We start from the raw sequence: 21,701 nt of genomic DNA, 5'->3' as shown, positions 1-21,701 counted from the left end.
GACTAACCTGCAAAATTTGAATCAATTCAGGCTCAGGTTTTTTGAATGTCTGTCCCTAGCCAAGGAGGTGCACTATGTAGATCAAATGAACCTCAGTCCAATCTAACAGAACATGTATACATGTTCAGAAAACAGCCTCAGGGCTGGGAAAGCAAAGCCACTCGCCTTAGCCCCAGGGCTGCACTTTTCCTACCTCTCCCAACCATGACTGGGCCATTTCTAGCCCTCTACTCCCCTCGCTCCTGGAATGAGAACACCATCATGGACCCAGTCCCCCTCCATGGACCCACCAGCCCCTGAAATCTCACCCTGTGGACCTACTAGATCCTCACAATCCTGCCCGCATCTACACCCACCCCAACTTATTTAGACTGAGTTCCTGGCATGGTTTCTGGCACTGGTGAACATCTGTATAAGTGGGGACCCAATCTATGATCATGCAGCTTAATATAAGCCACATAATCATAGACTGGGTCATGGAAATGTCTGCACATGCCCAGAGTGGCATATCTGGGTATAATTTTAAATAATTTCATTGCAGTGGTATTATTACTGAAAATAATGAAAAAATGAGTTGCAATAGAGAAAACTTGGGTTCCTTTTGCTCCCTCTCTAATCTATCAGCTTTTATGGGGTTCAATCTTTTCTCAGCTACAATTTTGAATCATACTTGGTCCAATAAAACATACCATCCCCAAAAATCCTTGTTTCTCTTTAATAAAAGCAGGGATTCTTACCTAATGACATGACTCTAGGATCCAAGTCCATAAGAAAAACACTACACAGCATGAGACTCAGAATACCACCACAGGACCTGACAAGAAGTCAGTTTTAAAGGCATCATATAATGAGGCACCTCATATTGTGGTTACCTATAATGATTACAATAAAACACATCTAAATATTGGAATTTCTGTCTGGTCATTTTATTTTGTGCTTTGTGTGCCTTCATCAGCTTTTATTACAAACCACTTTCTTTTTTATTTAAAAAAAAATCAGGATTAAATTAACTGTACTTGACACAAGACCTGAAAAGTAAAGGTGGCTCTAATCCACTTTAAATCCTTGAGAATCCCTTTGTATGCTGGGACAATTTCATCCCCCTACAGTAAGACAGAACAATTTCAGGACTGTTCTAGCCAACATATACGATGATGCCAGAGGTCCGTTGTAGAAGCCAGGGACTGCTGGACTGTAGGTCTGGCCACTTGTTACTCCTTGACATAGGTCAGGGGCTGTCAGGATATGTACCACTCTAGATTTGGTAAGCTGCTGCTTTGTTCAATTCACTTCAAATCTCCTTTTCAGAGCAGCACTGTGATGTGCCTCCCTGGCTGCCTTGCAAAAAGCAGGATGGCTTTGAAAACTACCATGCAATTAACACCCATCCTTCTCTGCCCACACTCCTTTGCATGGCTCAGTTGAGTAAACATGAGCTTTTGCTCTTGATCTTTTGTTTTTTCAGAAAGGTTTGTACAGATGTGCTTTGGGTTCCAAGGGTTGGTGTCAAGTTTAAAAATGAAAACCCTTCCAAGCTTCCTTCCCAATGGGATAATTTTTGCGGCTAATATCCCTTCATGCACTATCTATTATGCCATTATTAAAACACAGCTTGCCGACAACTTCGGAAGAAATATGCTCCCCACACTACAACACTTCCTTCACCATGCTTAATAGGAGGAACCAGACATTTTTACTTAGGGCTGCTTCTTTTTCCCCTCCTCCATATATAAACTTTCCCTTTAGAATGAAAAATGTACATTTGTGTTTCATCAGACCATAAAACCTTGTTTGAAAACTTTTCAGCCTTTTCCAAGTTTAGCTGCCTTGAAAAAAATTTGAACAGTATTGCCATCTGCTTCAATATCACATGGTTTAGTGCAAGCTACTCTAGCATTCCTGTCCTCATTTCCTTGTGATACCCCACACTGGAGTTTCTATAATAACAGCAACATTGCATCAATGCATTAATTAAATTATGTTCCTCTGTTGCAACTTCTTCAAGTCTACATTTGGCTGCCTCTCTTCATTTGTTCTTCCTGGCTTTTTTTTACTCAGCTATGTTTTGAGCACAGCTAACTAAAAAGGCCCTTTTTTTTCTTTAAAAGAGAAAATCACATCTCTCACATGAGGTATTTCAAGGAAACAAAACTTGAAAGTTTTGAAAGTTTGAAAGTTTCATTTTGATTAATTTTTGAAAACCAAAATATTTTTGTTCCCTCTGATGGTGGACCTTGCCTCTCTGTATCCTTTTATAATGTCCCAAAGAGCTGTAAGTACCCCGACTTTCCCGGCTGCCACGTCTTAGATGTTATTATATGTTCTGCTTTATGATGTCACTTGATAGGGGGGTTGTTATATATATCTATTTGTTGTTTTATTTTGCTCTTTGGGTGTCTCTATTAGGAATCTCGGTATCACAGAGGAAAACTTCACTCAATTATTCCCACACACTCGCCGATATATATGTTCACAATCAGATGCAGCTTAACACTAGTCTTTATCTTTATTATTCCTTATAACACTATACAAACTTTCATTATCTTTAAACAGGAGTGTCCTTTTTTCTCTTTTTTTTTTATAACAATTATATCAACTTTGTAATTCTATCTACATACTGTTCTTATTTAACCTTTATCAGTTTGGTTGGACTGAACTTGGTGTTAGTAAACAAAGTCCCTTTAACTCTGGTTTGTCCATTCATTTCCTTTTTTTTTCCTTTTTTAGAGCAGGCTTTTCTCTTCAAGCCTTGTTATTTCTCTCTCTTTACTTTTGCTATCCTGAGTGTGTACCTTTCATCTGGTGAGTGCCTGAAGCCTTGAATCCTCGTGGTCAGCACTCAGTTGTTTTCACTAAGCTTGTGGGAGTGAGTCAATTCACTGTTTTCTTTTTTTGTTTGTTTGTTTACTTTTCAGCGCGGCTGCCAGCCACACCTCCGGTGCCTCTTTAGGGATCTGCCCCTCTTTCTCAGAGCTCCGCTCTCTCCAGCGGTGAGAAAAATCCTGAGGTAAGTGTCTTATCTCCTGGAGATCTTCTTTCTCCCTCACTTTCTCCTTCAGACACTCTTTTTTCCCTCCCTTTCTGAGACTGCCTTCTCCTCTTTTTTTTTCTTCTCCCAGAGCTTCTATCCTAATATGGTAATAGCTCCGGAAGCGGCGTTCTCTCGCTCTTTTTGCCGCATCACTGTTTACTCTTCCACATTCCCCCTCTCACAGTTTTTCCTTTTTTTTTTTACCACTGAATACAATGAATGGAAAGAAATTCATATTTTAGAGGATGTTTCCCTAAAGTTTCCTTTAATTATGTCAGCTTTCTAGTAACTCTCTAATTTGGGAAAGCATACAAATTTTGCAAAATGGAAAATAAATATAAAATTAAAAAAAAATTAATAGAAAAAAGACTGTTGGGAACTTTTCTCAGTTGAGGTGGATTACCTGTAGTTTCCTTTCTTGTACTTAAACTATAGATAGGAAGTTTAAAACTAAGAAAAGAAAGTGCTTTTTCATACAATGTGTAATTAAAGTGTGGAACTCCTTGCCACAAGATGTTATGGAAGCTGACAGTTTAGCCAGACTGAAAAAGGTATTGGACACAATTTTTGGAGGAAAGGTACATCAGTAGCTATTGAGCATAGGAGTTAGGGGTACATCTTCTTATTCATGGGGCTCCTATACACCTGCACAGAGCCTTCTTTGACACTCTGAGAATCCAGTGTGTCAGAACAGACTCAATTAATTAATCAATCAAGTCTGCTGGAGCACGGAAATTGATGCACTCCCGTAGCCTTCCGCGTCGCATGTATCAGCATCCGAGTGCATCTCTGGGCTGAAAAAATGGTGGTAGGATGCTTTGAAATAAAACACATTCAATGAGCTTCAGTTCAAAGCACCCTGCCACCATTTTTTTAGTGTGGGGACACTGATACACATGACATGCGGGCAATTTTAATTAGCATGGCTCGCTAATTAAAGCTCCCAGTGCCATGTCCCACAACATGTGTAAAAATGTGCAGAAGGTTATAGGCCCTCAATGCTGGAGGCTGCAAGTTAGAGAGGAATGGTAGAAAAGACCTTGGTTATACCCAGTTCACTCACTCTTTCAGCATCCACTCTCTGCCACTGTGTGGGCAAGATGGAGCTATGGTGTGACCCAACCCATCAGTCTAGCTTGGAAGTTGATTTGTTGCACATCACTAGCTGTGGTTTGGGCTGGGAAGAGTAAGTAAGCAAGTAGGAATGTGACTCTGTAAGCCTAGTGATGAAAGTACTTTGAAAGAGCTGAAGAGGTTGGGGGAATACTGGGTTCCAGTCTATACTCCCAGACCTACTTACACACTTTACATTAGAACAGTGGTGCGCACACTTTTTGCTCAGCAGGCTATGAAGCAGATGGGGGGGGGGCATTTTGTTCTTATGTCTGACTTTTCCACTATTTCTAGAATCCAGTTTGGTACTATAATACTCTGGATCACTTTTCTCAAGCATTCCTTTTTAGTTTTGGTGTTCTTATAACTGTTATCATCACTACCACTACCATCATCATCATCATCATCTTATTATTATTAGAATCAATGCCCATGGATGCCAGCCAAACTCAAGATGCTGATTTGTGCCAAGATCTAAATGAACATAGCCTTTACCCTGAAGAGCATACAATCTAAGGTCCTGACTGAAACTGAGAATTGTGTGAATGCTGGCAAAATGGCCTAGAAAGCCTGGTGGTGGCTTTATACATTGATAAATTAAGTGTTAACTATTCCCATCTGCCCTAAGCTTTGCAACTCATTTGTTACAGGTGTTATAACAGAGGTGAGTTTAGAAGATGGATTTAAAGAGGAGAGTCTTTATGTATCAGGAAAGTATTTCCAGTTGCCCTGGGCAGTGTGGAAGAAGGCATGGAGACAAGAGAGAGTTGGTTTTAAAATGTTTCCCTCTCTCTTACAATTGGAAAGTACCAACAGTAACATAGTTTTTATCAAAATGTTCTGTGGAAGCACTATGCTTCTTGCTGACAACTGAAATATTTTTGGTTGAAAACCAGAATGTTTTCAGTTTTCAGGTTTTCATTATATAAAGATACTTTCTGTAAAGATTTTCATTTAGCTGAGAATTCTCAATTCAAAAACAGTTTAGAGGGATTTTTTTTTGCCCAGAAACTGTTAAATTCACAGAAGAGATTGGCATCATTGAGGAAGAAAGAGTTGGGGTGATGTCACAAGAGACAAGGTGACTCTAGGGTCAAAACTCTGCTTTTTTTCCCCTCTACTTTTTCTTTACTTCATTTAATCATAACATGTCCTCAGTGGCAATACATGTATATTGAAGAGTACATTACCCTATCAACCTTGAAAAACAGCTTAAGTTTGCTCTCCCTTCTTTTCCTTTTTTTTTTAACTCTTCTGTTGGTACCTTGTGTGAACATTACTCGTGGCTACAGAGAATGGTCCAATTCTTACAGAGAATCAGCTCCTTTCTGAATCTACATTACCTGACCTCCTCTTTGACACAGTGATGAAATCAGTTTAAGGACTGCACAATACACATTCTCTTTAGTATCTTAAATTCAGTACTGAAAACACAGGAAAGTTTATAGCTTGGAAGTATGAATTGTTTATGTCAATAGACAATGAACCAAGAAAAGATGGGAGTGATTTTTGACCGTGGGCAGCAACCTGGTTGCAAAACAACCACAATGCTCAGTGCCAAAGGCTGGTTATTCTTATAACCACACCATCAGTAATAAAAGGTAAAACAGCTGGGCTGCAAAGGAGAATTGTGCCATTCTGGTACAGTCAGAATGTGCAATCCTCATGTGGGTGGAATGTATTGAAGTCAAGACTAAACTTCTGTGGACTTCTACCTCAGTATTGCCAGTAAAACAAGTTCAACAAGTTTGTATTATTAGCAACTGACTGGACCACCAAGACAAATGGAGTGCCTGCTCTGCTTTCCCTTAGCATCCTTGCTCACTCACATCCAAGGCAGTTTTACTTGAACAAGTATGTGGAGCAAGGCCTTCTGTTTTTAAAGTTCTATCTACTCTACAGGTGGAAGTAAGTATTGGCCACCATGTGGATTCCAGCAAATTTTGGAGGTGTGGAAAGAATCACAGGATTGGGCCCAGTGCCAATGATAGTAATTGGATTTCCTGATGCTGCTGCAGAGAGGAAATTAAGTTCACAATTCTTCTTTCAAGAAAGCAGACTCATGAAGACAGTCCCTCAACTGGTGGAAGTTGGCATGGTACTATTGGCTTCAATGAAGGTAGCTGGTTTACCCCAGATGAGGATCCTTATGTCTAGTCATCAGGAATAGGGAAGAGGCTAAAAGCCAAAAAACATTGTTTAAATGCAGATGGGACAGAGTCTGACCTTACTCTCAGTAGACTGGCTCTGTTTAAGGCAGTTGAACAGATTTATCAATTTAGATGTGTGATACTTAGGTCTAACTTCTTTATTTTGTAATATAACTGTAACTTGTCTATAATTAAGTATAGATATTCAACCTTAAATATTATTATACTGTATACTATAGCACATAGTATAATATGGTATACATTATACTATACTATTAACATACTAAATATAGTATATTATACTGTGTTTTGTATATTTAATAGTTAGTATACAATACTATCATCTGCTCATAGAATAAAACATTTAGACAGACGTCTCACAATATGAAGCTGATTTTTCAAAAGGTATTAAAAGAACTAGCCCTTCAAAAGACCTAATCTAAGTTTCTAGGGAGGTTATGGAGGGCACAGGAGTGGTAAAACTATTGGTGTCTGTACACCAGATGAATTCTAAGTTCCCCAAGACAGAAAGGTAATCCAACCAGCATTTAGTTTTGCTAGAGTGGACCATTGTGCTCCCCGTTCAGCAGGGTTCCCAGGGAGTACAGCAGCAGATCTCAGTGTGGGGCAGGGGCTTCTGAATGGTCCTTGTGGTCCCCACAGCAGGAGGAGTACTTAATACTTCACAAACTATTTTTATAATTTTGAAATGGCCAGAAATTCTGCACAACTCCTGCCTCTTCCCGCAGCTTTTTTTCACCTGCTTTCTTGTAGTTTGTGCTGACATGCAAATGCCATATGTTATGCCTCCTTCTCCATTTTTTATTGTTTCATTTTGTGGTTGGGAGGAGGGAAGAAGGGAGAGTTGGCAGAATTATCACTATGCTCTGCAAAACCTTCTATTGAAATCCACATTTACCATAGTGACATTTACTAGTTATGGCAGAGCTGATCAACTGCAGACATTCCTGCTGCTGTGCTAGGACTGCAAGCTGCTCTTTGTTCCATCAGATGTTTCACTGTTTAGACCAATGGGAACTTTTGGAGCATACTCCTCTTTGTCTTTTATTGCAACAGGTCATCCTGCCACCCTGGTAACTCATAATATATTGTTCTGTACTTGAACTTGTCTGATCACAAATTCCAAACACAGCACTTACAAGGAACAAATATGGTTTCTGTTTTCAAAACCTTTAGAAAGAAGATTCCTGTGGTTGGACTACATCCTTATGTTTATATACTATCCTGCTGTTTGCTTGTATACTACTAACAACGGATACATGTATTTCCTCTACTGAAAATACACACACATGCACACACATGCATGCACACACATGCATATATATGTAATCATACATCTACAAATACACATACTTCCGTACATGTATAGTGTGTGTGTATCTATGTATGTGTGTTTGTGTATATATATTTAGGGTCTTTAATTTGGATTTATTAGGCCTAAGAAAAATTACAGTATGTGCACATGCGCATATGCATGTGTGTATAATTTGGATTTATTAGTCCAAAGATAAATTTTACTTTGGTTTTTTTTCCAACCCATGGCAAAAGGGATTTTTATAGAGCTTAGGAAGCCAAAGACATAAAGCTATTATTCACTGCATAACTGCTTCAATCATTTCTTTACCAACAATGGTGAAAAGATGTGATTTTTACAGGCAAACAGGAAGAAAAAGCCTGAACACACCCTGGGAACATGTTTAAGAAGTTGATTTATGTTTCATGCTGAGCCTTACACCTGCAGTTCAAGCAAAACTCAACTTTGCCGCCCCACAGAGTCTAGTTTATTAGGTATCAAGGAGTCGCAAGAAGCCGTGTAATTAAAACTGTAATTAACTGGAAAGGGAAAGTGCCACCTGAGTTTTGAGAGGCTGTCAATTTTATTTCCATTACAGCTCTCCTTCTGGTTCTTTTCTCGCTGTATGTGTGTGTTTTATGGGCTTGATAAGAAAACAACTTTAAGGGTTTTTTTTTCTTTTTAATGTCCACCACCCACTCTGAGTCCCCTTACTAAGTGGAAAAGTAAAGTCATCTAGTTGCTTATTAACTCTTAAGTATGTGTATGTCATATACAAGTATCTGTAGTTATGTTTGGCAACAGGTGTAAAGGATGTAAGGTGTAAGGGTGTCCCCTTTCCCCAGAAAATCCTTGGTACTCTTGCTGGGTCAACTGAGTTCAAGACCTATTTTAACAAAATGTAACCAGTACTTTCTAAAAATGGTGTCCACCATGCTTCATGAAAATAGGTCTTGGATTTGCTTGACCCTGGCCAACCCAGAGGGAGAGCAGAGTTCGGTACCATTTGGGGAACCATGTTGAATACTTCTTCCCAAATGCAGGAGAATGCTCTAATGATGAGCTGAACAGAGCTTGAGACCATAAATTTTATTGGTGTGGGTATAATAGGGATACTCATAGCAAAATGAATCATGAATGAGAGAACTGTTTCTCAACAGGATGACCCCTTGTCAACCAGAAGAATGAAAACAGACAAAAGAAAATAGGCCAGATTCTCTCTGGGTGCAAATCAGTGCAGGTCCATCCGCATCAATGAAGCTATGCTAGTTTATGCCTGGGGACAGTCTTGCTCACTGTCACAGTTGGTGAGCCAAAGTGTCAAGAACCTTATTATGTGATAATGCAGAAGATATTACTGTTGAGTGTATTTTTCGGCTGCCCAAGTCTTCAGTCCATTTCTCATTTGAACTTCAAGGGATTTTTATTTCTATTCAAGGGTATCATGGAATATGTTAACACCAGAGTGAAGAGTGTTAAGGACTTTAAACAAATGTATTGAAAACCAGTTTAAAAAAGTTTATGTAGTGGAGTTCTAATTTGTGGAGAAAAAACAGAAACAAAAAACCACCTACATTTCTTATCCAGTCTTAAAATTCAGGACAGACTTTCTGTAAGCACAGTTCTCTCTCTTCCTGAGGCCTTCCTCCACAGCCAAGTCCTCTGAGTGTTATAAAGAGGTCTTGTAATAAAGAGACAAGTATCTAATACTGTTTAAAGGAACCAGGGACTGAGGTACTATAGCTTTACATCAGAAAGAAGGCCAGAGCAGAGTTAAAGAGCAATAATAAAGAGGGCAAGAGTAAAGGAACGGAAGAACAGGTTCTATTTTAAAATCATTTAGAATAGACTTAAAAACCTTGAAACATTTGAGTCAAAGTGTTTATTTTGGAATGGTACATGAAAGAGGGATTGATATTCTTCTTTGTTCAATTGAACAGGTGACAAAAAGCATCAGTTAAAATACCAACCTTGAGAAAGCAAGTTATTATCATAAAAGCAATTTTCCTGTGGTGTATTTCAGTTATGTCTGGTGTTTAATCTTAATCATTTGCAGTTTTTCCTCCTCTGAAATAGACCCCATATTGTAAAGTCGGGTCTAAGGAATCTTCCAGATTAGAAGACAAATTTGTATCAGTGTATAATTTTGGGAAGTGAGATGGAGGTACCTGCAGCAGATGACACACAGGGCTCAGTTTCTTATTCAGCTACAAGTCAGCAGGGGCACTCCCTGACCATCTGTGTTCTATAAATTACAGTAACACCGGAACATGCTGCTTGTAAATCACAAACGAACAGGCTTTACCTTGTGACACACTACATGAACCCTGTTGGATATTCCAATAAACTCTCATAAACCATCTGATATAAACTCTGGATTATGTTTCTTTGGGGGTTGGAAAACCTGGACTTTTCTTTACTTGCATGAACTTATGTGTAAATTGAAGATGTGCCCTGGATTGCAGATTATCAGGCATTCTTAGTATAGTATTCTTATATTGCAATGGTGAAGTATTGCCATAAAAGCAACTTTAAGAAGTTATTTTATCTTTCTGAGGAGAACTTGCTACTGGCCACTGTTTGGAGGGGAATAATGAACTAAAAGGACCATTGATTTAACCCATCTTGGTAGTCACAGGTGTGTCTACATGAGCACTTTAATGCACAGTAGCATATTCTACTGCGCATTAAAGCATCATATCAAAAACAGTGTAATAGGTTAATGTGAAGTAGAATTAGTCTACTGCACATTAAACATCACTAAAAAGGCATTTGCTTTTGCTACTCCGCATTAGGGCAGCCTAATGCACCTTTATCTAGTACCTCATATTAGCAGTATTAAACTTAATGCTCAGTAGCAAAAGTGCAGTAATGAACATGTAGATGTGCCCACAATGGACCAGATTCTCAAAAGTGTACTCATCCTGGATAGTACTTTTTACTGTTTCAGTGGGATCACTTGTTGCTATTACTTGTTAGTTGCTACTCATTCTAAATTAGCATCTCAGAAGTTGGCCCTCTTCCTAAAATGATTTTATCCCTTCTTTTTCCGTACTGTAAGTGAATCAAGGAGCATTAGTGAAGCCCAAAAATAAATCCAGACCTCCTCTCTGTCATGCTAGTAAGTTCAAGACCATCCCATCCCATCTGTCAAAGGAATTTGTCATTCTTCTCTACCTTTGCCCATGTTCAAATGGACATTGCCATCCTCCCCTTTCTATAGTGTCCAACAATAAGAAGATACAATAGCGCTATTTCTGAGTTTTAATAAGATTCAGGAAGCATTCATGTGGGTGATTAAATCACTGGAAAGAAGTAAGCTAAATCAAGTTTTGGCATTTCATGGATGTGTGCATGAGGAACATGGACCCAAAATTCCAGAGTCTAGTTCATCTGTCTGATGCACAAGTAGACTTTGGTGTGATTCTTTCCCACAGTGCTGAAGTTCCTGCAAACCCATTAATGCACCTATTTTTGTAACAGCTTCCATTGTACCTTACAACTGAGTCATAAAAAAGCAGTGAGAAGGAGGACCTGCTTACCTTTTACATCAACAGTTTTACAGGGACTCAAGCAGGTTGGAACAGTATCTGACTTTAACACACTGAACACATGTACTGTAAACCCAGATTGCAAAGATAGTATAACTAAAACAAGACTTCAAAAGTATCATGAGCACTAGTTCTGTTGGCATGTATGCTTCAGTACTAAAATAGCAAGTACTTTTAGAACATGCTCAATTGTATATATAATATTTAGAATCTTTTAAACACATAATGCCATTCTTTAAGTAATAGGTCCCAGTCTGAAGTTTCAGGGATTTATTGATATTGGCAAAAATATTTGCTCATAACTTTGGGAAGTTCATGACATACCTTGCATCACAAGGGATTTAATTCATTTTTCCATTTTTTTCCAGACACCATCAATAAATTCATTCAGAGCTCTTAATCTACTGAGCTAGAATGTAGTTAAAAGGCTGTTGGAAATTCTCAACACAGTGTTCTAAGAAAGCAAAAATATGAAGAAAGAGGCCTGTTGTATTATTTGTTTTGTTCTCTTCCATATGCATCTAAATAAATGTAATAGAGTCCAGAGGGATTTCTTTTTAGGTCTGCAGTGGAAAGCAAAAGCTGAACATACATGCACAAACAAAGCTGTAACAGATTTACCAGTTCTTCACAAAAATGTGGCAAACCAAGCTGCTACCTAATTTTAAAACAAGCTACTGGTGCTGGAAACATCGTGTGTCACTAAAATACTTGGAGAGTTAAGATCTGAGAAGGAGTGTTCTTAGTTTAAGACACTGCTCTGCTAGTAAACAGCCTGCATAAATACCATTGAAGGTTCCACGTTTCTTGTCTCTGTGTGAATCCAGAATCAATATTCTACACTGCATAATTAAAAGTTTATTTGTTATCTGTTAGCCCTGCAAACTCTCCCTGGTATTGACTCATTAAGGTGGGCTCTATCCTTTTTCAGCGATAATACAGATCCTTCAGACCCATTTTATGACTCTAGTTACTCCTATGGAACTGCAGTGTGTATAGATTATGCCCCCAGTGATTATGCTGCATACCCTTTGGTAGGCTTTTCAAATGTGTTCAACTGTGGCCTGGCTGCTCTGTTTGCACTGAAGTAAAGCAGAGATCACAGTGAGAGTAGAGTGTGTCTAGTACTAAATGTTTTTCTAAAAGTCCTGTCTTTCAGCTTCAGTGAGTTTGTGGTGATGTAAATGCTTGAAAACTAGTAAGCTTTTCTGTTGATGATATACCAGGAGGGGAAAAAGGACTGGGTTCTTGTTTTTTAGCCGTGTTGGTTCTGCAGCTAGTAAAATATATATTGGGCCACTAATTTGGACAGATATGGCTTAGAATAGGTCTGTGGAGCAAAAAGTTAGTGTTTTTACTTAATCGTGTTTCAAAATACATCTAACTCCCAATACAAAGGGCATCAGGAGCTAAAATGCAAAAGAGATCTGAGTAAAAACAAGCATTTGGCAATGTTGAGGCAAATATTTAACTGTTTCTTGCAGTGGTAGGGTTCTAGATCAAGGGAAAGCATTGGTTTCTGTAGCAAAGGGAACAAGGGAAAAGGCCTGTGTGCCTTAAAACCAATCTCTTTTTACATAGAAAAAAGGAATATAACATATATCTCGCTACTCCTGTATTTTCCTAGCAAAGGATTTGGTTTGGAACTGGAGGAAACATTTGTCTTTCCACTTTCAGAAGCTAGTCCAACTCAAACTAGCTTCCCAAGATGATGGCTGACATAATCTAGGGCAGAGAGAAACACTTTTGCCCGTAACATCAAACCAGTAACAAGGTGAAAAACAAAATCCATTTTTGACGCTTTCGCTTTGGGCTCAGTTCTTACATTTCCACTGTCCATAACTTTGGCTTTGTTTCTTCTGTTCATATTTTTCCACATCACAACCATTGTACCAGGAACACACCGGCTTCAGCTCCTGCTCTGCTCAAATTTACCTTTGTGCATTTCTGACCTTTGCTCCTGATTACTACATTTATTTTTCCAGCACTTCTGTAAGTCCCAACTATAGACTCTAACATGTAGATAACGCCATTGTACATTTTCTTATTAGTTTTTAACATTATCCCTACAACATCCTTGCCTATCTTTCTAAATACCTCTGGTGGCTTTCCAGCTATTACAAGATTCAATTACAAATGAATCACCATGGTCCAGTTTCAGATCCACTAAATCAGTAGAGCTCCCTTGACCTCAGTGGATGCTAGACAGTTCATAACAGTTGGGTGTCTTCCCCCTTACTTTCTACTGGCTGCACTGAATCACTCAGTAGAAAGTCTAAGTGAGGCTCCAGCAGTATATAATCTTGGTTTGATGTTCTGCACTGGAATGAATACCATAACTAAGTAAAGGCATGAAGTAACTATACCTTGTTTTATTTAATATTTTAAATGTCAAGTTTAACTTAGGTTATTCATGCCACTTCAGGAAACCCCAGGGAGAGAAAAAAACTGGAAGTCTAAAAAATTCAAAGACTTACAAATATCCTTAACTTTGTGCACTTTGACTAATCCCATTGAAATCAGACTACCTACATGGAAATAAGTGAGATTACTCACGGTACATAAAATTAAGTATGCGCATAGGTCTTATATGATACGGGCACTACATTTTAAATTGGATACGTGTTTGTTTAATATGGTGGTTCAGTTCAGCTCAATGATCTGACTTATTTGCAATGGCAAGTCAGCAGAGACCGTCCACCGTGGCAACAAGAAGTATTCAGTTACCTCTGTATTGTAGTAGTTCCTCAATCAGTATACATACACAGATATGCATACATATCAATACGGAAGATAGTGTGTAAAAGAAGACATACAGATTTCAGAAGTGGCCAGTGAGTTTAAGTGTTTTAATTTTTATGGATCCTAATATCAACTTTAAAGGGGCTTGAACTTCATGGACTGTTTTTTCATGCCCACACACACACACACACGCACGCACGCACGCACGCACACACACACACACAAAGAGTGGTCAGTACTTTCCACAAAAAGGTCTGCATACTTTTTTAGTTGACTTATGCAAAAGTTGTTCTAAAACAAGGAGAAAAAAAAGGAGTGAGTTATATGAGTGCCGGTGACATACAGCTTTACATGTAAAATATTTAAGTCAAACAAAATAGCATCCAAAATAGAGATGCAATCACATTTTCTTGGATGTGGGCTTTGAATTACATCTCCATCCTACAAACCTAGACTATGAAATGTGCTTCAGTTTTCCCCTCTTAGTGATTCTTTCTTTCCTCCAGCATTATCATGAACATGGTGTTTTATTCTAAATCAACCCTCAAAGTCCCAGAAGCTAGGAGTTTCATTACGTTCACAGATCTGTCCCCAAATATTGAAAGAACAAAATTGTCAACGTCACCATTTTTCATGGTTATTCTTAAATTTCTTAAAGTATACCCTCTAAAAACAAGTGTAGAGAACAGGCATTGGAGGAAGGTGATATCTTGTGATTGTTGTGCTTGTTCTCTTTAAATCAGTGTAGTTCTCCTGGGGTGGCTGAAGCTATGTCACTTTATACCAGTTGAGGTTCCCACCTAATGACTGGTGTTGGTATGGTATAAAAGAGTGTGGGTCTGTTTATGGCATGACTCTTAGTGATAGAAGGACAGCCATGTACAACATAGCATACACCATAAAAATCAAGTTAAGTCTCAAAACGTGCTAAGAAGAGCATTTTATTGACTCAGCAGTGGGAGACAACGTGTAAAAAATAACAGTGTTTCTCTTTTTTATGTTTTTTTCTTTATTTCTTTGTCAAATAACATAGCGCAAGGAGGAGGTAGCTGCCTTACCTCCCAAAGAGGAAAAGAATACCTGAAGGGAGAGGGAACTTACACACCAGCTAAATGAAAAAGGGCACTTTTCCCCTCAGAGAGACGAAGAAGAAATTGCACATCAGAAATGTAAGTGTTCTCCACTGACCTGTGACTCCTGTCTAGTTGTAGTGAATGTGAGCGACTGAAATACGCATCTGTCTTTCTTATTGCGAGAGGTAAGAGGAGTTGCCGACTGCCCTGAAGGGAAAGGTACGGTTGTGCCTGATGCTGAAAAGCAGGAGAGTGCAGTGTGATAAGGAGAGGTTATTGTGAACCTGCGGTGGGCTGTGATTCTTCCTGTGAATGAGGAATCTGACAGAGAGAAAAAAGGTACAGAAAACTGTCAAACGAAACTTCGTAGGTCTAGGTTCATCTCTCCTGGGAAATCAGAAAGGGATGGAAGAAAGGTTTCTCACCTTCCTCCAACTCTTTTTCTCTATGCTTGTTTCTGGTGAATGACATATTTTAAGGAATTTAAAAATAATTGTGAAAAATAAGGATGACACTGATTGTTTTGCTCTTTCAGCATTTGGGGCCAGATCTGCAAGCGTACTGAGGCTCCTAGCTCCTGGGAATTTGATGAGCTGGGCTCCTGTGCCCTCGCCTTTAGGATCCTTTTTGTGGTGTACAATAATCTGAAGAAATGCAGTATTAATTTCAATACCTGGGAAATTCAAGCACTGAATTGTCCCCAGTGGTGCTGGGGATTGATCATTTTGAGTAAACTTGCCCGACTATGGAGGCAGATAGATGAGAGACAAAGTGAAAAGATTGTAACCTAACATCACCAGGATCTACTCCTTCCTCCTGGAACTATTTGCCACAGCTGCAGTCAAACATGAAGATCTCAGATTGGTTTTTTCAGTCATGTATGGATTCATGATGACTCTCATTTTTACTGGAAGACTTTCATCCTCATACCAAAGGACTGGTATTCATGTATAACAATCATGACATGCAGTTGGAATCCAAGGTGCCTTATGGAAACCTTGCAGAATATAAAAAAAAAAAAACCCTATTGTTTTCCTCCTTTCTTATCTACTTTGTGTTAACATGACCTGTACTGTCAACAGTGAAGAGAAACTTGATGTCTTTTTTGGGGGGATAAACCCCCAACCAGACAGAAATTAAACCCCAAAAGCTAGTGAAGGATAGGCTGTTGATACCATGTAATGGAAAGAAAACCTATTTCTGATAAAATCTTCAAACACGGATTTTTTATAAATGCTATTTCTACTTTAACTTTCTCTTCAGAGGAGATATGCTACTTTATAAGCAGTGTAGCTACTGATGTTACATAATGAAAGACAATTGGTGTCAAATCAACCTAAACATACTATAAAAATGGAAGAGAAATATTTCTTTTTGTCTTTATTTTGAAATCTATCAGTCTTTACATGTATGTGTATTGTATTGTGGTGTATGTGTATGTGTGTGTGGGTGAGACAAAGAAAATGTATATGATACATTATAGATACAATCCATCGTCATATGGATTTTGATATCTACTCCATAAATTCTTTTATTTCTGCAGCTGCTTGATCCATATAATAATCTACATTAATTTTGTATACCTGACAATCTCTCCTGTACTCTGCAGACTAAACCATTTTCACCATGGCTACTTCTCACGTTCCTAAACCCTTAAGTAACCTTCATACAGATTCCATTTAAAAGAAGGAACTCCTTCCCCATCCAACTTTGACTTGTTTCCTTTCAAGCATGGCAGGAACAAACATTAGGTAAATAGAGGGACCAATATCCAGATCCAGCTAGATTTATTCTTGTACAAGAGAAAGCTTAATGGTAGGAACCTGAGTTAAAATAATTTCAGTGGTACAAGGCGATGCCTTCTTCACTTGTGCAATATACAACTTGTTTTTGCCACTAGTCCTGCATAGAGCTGTCTTCTCCATGGCCACACATGCCTGAGAAATATATATCCTCCATACTTTGTTCACAAGAGCTTGATCCTTCCAGAAAGGGATAACAGGAAATGGTGTTGGCTAAGGGTTCAGGGAAAAACATTTTTAGGTTCTCCTAGTAGCACAAGAGCTGAGGCTAAGGCCCGAGGAGATGCACGTGTGTTCAGAAGAGATACATCCAGTTGTCTAATGGGAGAGGAATAAAACTGCCAGCTTCTAGGATAAAGAGCTTGAGCTAGGATATCTAACTGCCATGAACTGAGGAAAGTATACAGGAATGAAGGCTTTGATTGCACAAAACACCGACTCATGCATTTTGAAACTACATTTGTGATACTGGCAAAACACATCTCTAGAAGTCAACAAAAATTGTAGATATTAAGGAAGTCTGAAGAAAGTTTGGCTACCATTTCCTATGTGGGAATAAAGTATTCAAGGCATTCAGATATTCAAGGGTAAAAATCTGTCCCATTTTCTATTAAGAGTTGAATTAGTATGGGCACGTTGGAAATATACATATTGCTGAAGCCAGAATAAATATAAATCATGTTTGTCTTTTGTGCTACTGTATCTGTTATTAAAAAGTCTGTGACACAAATGTTAAAAAGATTTACTTTTCTGTGGGACACTTAAATGTGCTTACTTGCCTGGGCTGAAATGCCTGTGGCTGTGGGCAAAGTTATATCTTTTTGTGCAATTTAGGTGAATGCATGTTTGCAGTTCTTCACCATACGTTGCATATTTTCCACATGGCTGTTTTACCAAAAATCATCTCATATTATATATGTCCTTGATGTTCAGTGAAAAAAGTGTTGTGCTTGTGCAAAAAAAGGAGAATAATACACAACATTATTGCTGTGTGGTAGGAAGCCAAGGCAACATTTTTAACCTTGGGTGTTTAAAATGAGGCATATGAAAGGACCTGATTTCCCAGTGCATTTGACTACTTTCTGCTCCTGCTGGCTTTGGTGGTATTCAACACCTTTAATTTAAATAAAGACACATTTGCCTAATTATGACTGTTAAACTTAGGAAAAACATTGGCTATGCTTCTCAATTTTTATTTCTTTTCTCACTTTTTCTTTCTCACATGTACACACCCAGACACAACATTAGCAAAGAAAAATGAAGATGTTTAGGTGCAACATTCACTTTTGGTTCGGTTGCTTTGTAAATACAGCATTGAGAAAGTAAGCTTCGGAAAGAATATTATAGACATAGACATACACAAGATATCCCTACCATCGCTTTTGGTCTGACTCCACATCACTCAAAGTATATATCACCCAGCTTGTGCAGAATGGTATGAGGCCTGAGGGAAAAGCAGCTAAAGTGTAACAAGCTATTAGTAAACTGCATGGCTTTCAACCTAGTACAACAGGATAGAATAAATATGGATTAGTGCTAAAGTCGAAGTTTTTATTATGTGAGGTTCTCTGTGTGCAAGACGGGGGTGGGGGAGGGTCAGAGGGGGCAGAGAGTTTCTGAGATAAAGAAAATACTAACCCAAAAACATATTTTTGTCAAGCCCCTTTAATCTTATGCTCAGCTCATTTTTAAGCCTGTGCATTATAATTGTTAACAATATAATCACCTTATAAACTTCTGGAGTGACTAAAGGCATGTCTATGCTTTTGGCAAATCATATATGGTAGTTGTTTTAGCAACAGTGATATTTAAAGCAGACACACTATTTGCAAGGCTTTGAGACATAAATGATTCCTTTCTATATGGGCTATCAACATTCCAGAAGTCTCACTATGCAGCTGCTAGTGGTAAGAAGGCACTTATCCACTGGACAGCACACATATGGCCATGCATAGAACAATAGGAACTTGCTATTTCTATTGTTCTACTCATGACCATATGTGTGCATTAGAAACAGCAATAAAATATGACACTGCTTTTTGAAAATTTCATATTGCTCTGATATGATAAAAGTTATTTATTCCCCTAGCTATCTGTAGGAGGTGGTTAGTGGGAACTCCCTTGTGCCAGTGTTTAGGGAATGTCATTACTGGCAATTATTAAAAAGCAGTAGACACGGGGCTCAGTTCTGCTCCCCTTAAGTTCTATGTGACAACTACTCTTCCATGGAGGTAGAATTGGGCCCATACAGTTGGGCAGTCAGGTTTCTAGTCTATAATCTTGATGGGAGGGTCTGATCCAATGTCCGCTGAGGCTACAGGAAAAATTCCTATTGATGTTGGTGAGCTTTGGATTTCACACATATTCCCAGACCGTTACAACTTATTATGGAGGCAGGGTCATTAAGATTTCAATTGTTAGGATTTCAAAGGTGACTTATTTGTAAAGTAATACTTGGTCATTTAAACACACTTGTGCGCTGCTGGTATAGAAATTGGCTTGCTTTTAGGGCTGTGCGAAACAGCACCATTTCCTTTTGACTTGTTTTCACCATTTCAAAGGGACGTGTTTCATTTTGAGTTTCATTTAATTTTGAAGCACTGTTTTGTTTCGTTTCATCGAAACTGTTTTGCTGTTTCAACATGTTTTGACATTTTGCCCATAGGCTATAATGGGGAATAACAAAAATGCCTATAACTTTGACATTTCTTGCCTAATTCAAATGAAAACAGCAGGTAGGGTAGCCCCTGCTGATGCCACAAAACCTGTGAAATTTCAAGAAGATAGGTGCAGCGGTTTCTGGGAAACTGCACCTCAAGGTGCTGACAAGCAAAACTCAGGTTGTGTGACTTTGTGTGTATGTTAAGGTGCAGTGGAGTGAAAACTGCAGGGATGGTAGCCCCTGCTGAGGCCATGAAGCCTGCCAAATTTCAAGGAGATAAGCACAGGGGTTTCTGGTAAACTGCACCTCAAACTGTTCAGAGCAAAACTTGTGTCACTTGTAAGTGTGAAGGCAGAGAGAACGCTCAGTTCAAACAATGCTTTTTATGCTGTTTTCCATCCCTCCCCCAGAGCACTGGGATTGGAAGGGACCTCCGGGAAGGATCACAGTCACTGGTCAGCTACACAGTCAATGTCAGCAGTCCTTCCCCCTTCTTCCCCTTCCCTCTCCTTAATTTCTGTTTCACTGCAGGCAAGCCCAGCTTCAGCTTTGAAACATTTCAGCTGCCCTCGTTTCATTTCAAGGCTGTTTCAAAGCCCTTCACTTTGTTTTGATTTTGCTGTTTCGAGCTCAAAATGAGTTGAAACAGCATTGAAATGAAACACCTGGCAAAATTTCGCAATGCCCTACTTGCTTTAACCATGCTAACCCAAAGGGTAGGTGTCTCAAGTAAACTTTTGTCTTTTTGAAGTCACAAGCTATTAGCAGCAGCTTGTCAGACATTAGGGCACAGAATAATCAATTTGGGGCTTTCTTTAATAAGGGTTTCAGAAGTCCTACCTTACAGAGATAATGAGAACTGGGAGGAATCAAGGATATTGCGTACTATTAAGGTCTTTGGGGCAGCATCACCTGTTTTTTCTATGTCTAGCACCACAGGGTATGCATATTGCATATTCTTATATTGTATATCTCCATGCTATGCACATAAGAATAAATAATAATAAAATAGAGAGGGTTTTGATAAATATGCAGCATGTCCTCAGGGGTAATGCTTGTCATGTACTAGAAGGATTGCAAAGCTGCTATCTTTTCCAGGAAGACATTATTTCCAGCCAGTAAATGTGAAATTCTTGAGTATTATTTCGCTGCATATCAACACGGTGTAACATTCATATTTATTGCATGACATTGACTCATTCCACAGTAAATAAAGCTTGGGGACAGAGTGTGAGATCATGCTATTGTAGAGGTGATCACCATATAAAAGGGACATCCCCATACCTAATAATATTAATTAAAATCACACTTATGCCTTAAAATCTTTTCTCCCCACCCTCATTACAATCCATAGCTAAAATGGCTAGAACTGAAAAAAAAGATTAAAGTGGGGAAATGGCTTAGCCAGATTATCAACTGGTGTAAATCAGCATAATTCTATGGACTCCAACTGCACTCAGCCGCCTTGAATTTGTGGGGAACCTGGACTGAGCACTTAAATACGTAAAGGCAATGTTTAGCTTTTGATATTTTTTCTTGTTTAAAATTTGAATTTTTTTTTTGACAATTTGTAGATTTCCATACACGGCAAAATATTACCATTTAGCTTATTGCTTGTTGACAAAAAGAACAGAAGTATGCCATGAGTATAATATAATTTACAAACCAAATCTAATACAATTTACAAATTCCTAATCAGAAAAAATTCCAGTAACTTTCACAACACAGTGGTATAATGTATATGCATATCTCTCACCTGTGGCAAGAAAAGATCTTTCCATTCAAATTCTTTTCTTTTTTACTTTGTAGTAATGAAGGCAAAGCATTCAAGACAAACCTTCAAAATGTTTTGCATTCTTGAAATATTTCCAAACTGGATTTTCCACTGAGAATTCTTCCACTTTTTTTCAAATAGCCATTGCCAATTTGCCTAGCATTCTGCAAGCTGTATGTTACATTCCATTACACTTAATTTATTTGTTTAATTGAATCATTTATACATTACTTAAGAAGGGACCTGGTACCATTAGCTCATATCCATTATACTGACATTGTCATTTGCTTATTCATTCTGCCATCTCAGTTTGAGGATAAAATCTACTTACTCTCCACATACTCCAAAACACCTTACCCACATTTTTTTTTGTTTCTACACTAATCAGCTTACAAATGTTGCTTCATTCATCTCACAGTTTGATAACTAAATTTAGAATGGTTCTCTCTTGGCTACTTGTTTTTTTGATAAAACAGATTTCCCAAAAA

General features: G+C 38.4%; 1 long non-coding RNA gene across 2 annotated transcripts in view; it reads left to right on the top strand.

The window, feature by feature from the left end:
* The window catches only part of LOC109296929, a 70,008-nt gene extending 52,501 nt beyond the window's left edge, over positions 1-17,507 (top strand). The window contains exons 4-5 of one of the 2 annotated variants that reach the window (XR_002097104.1): positions 14,936-15,071; positions 15,511-17,507. This is a non-coding gene — a long non-coding RNA (uncharacterized LOC109296929). Of the gene's footprint in view, positions 1-4,794; positions 4,905-14,935; positions 15,072-15,510 lie in introns of those variants that run through there. The other variant, XR_002097105.1, reaches the window with a different exon arrangement.
* Positions 17,508-21,701: the final 4,194 nt, after the last annotated feature.

Source organism: Gavialis gangeticus, unplaced genomic scaffold (assembly GCF_001723915.1).
Source record: "Gavialis gangeticus isolate Ggan-Ray unplaced genomic scaffold, GavGan_comp1, whole genome shotgun sequence".
Lineage (NCBI taxonomy): Eukaryota > Metazoa > Chordata > Crocodylia > Gavialidae > Gavialis > Gavialis gangeticus.
Note: the sequence above shows the minus strand (reverse complement) of the source record. Positions and strands in the feature narration are given on the sequence as shown.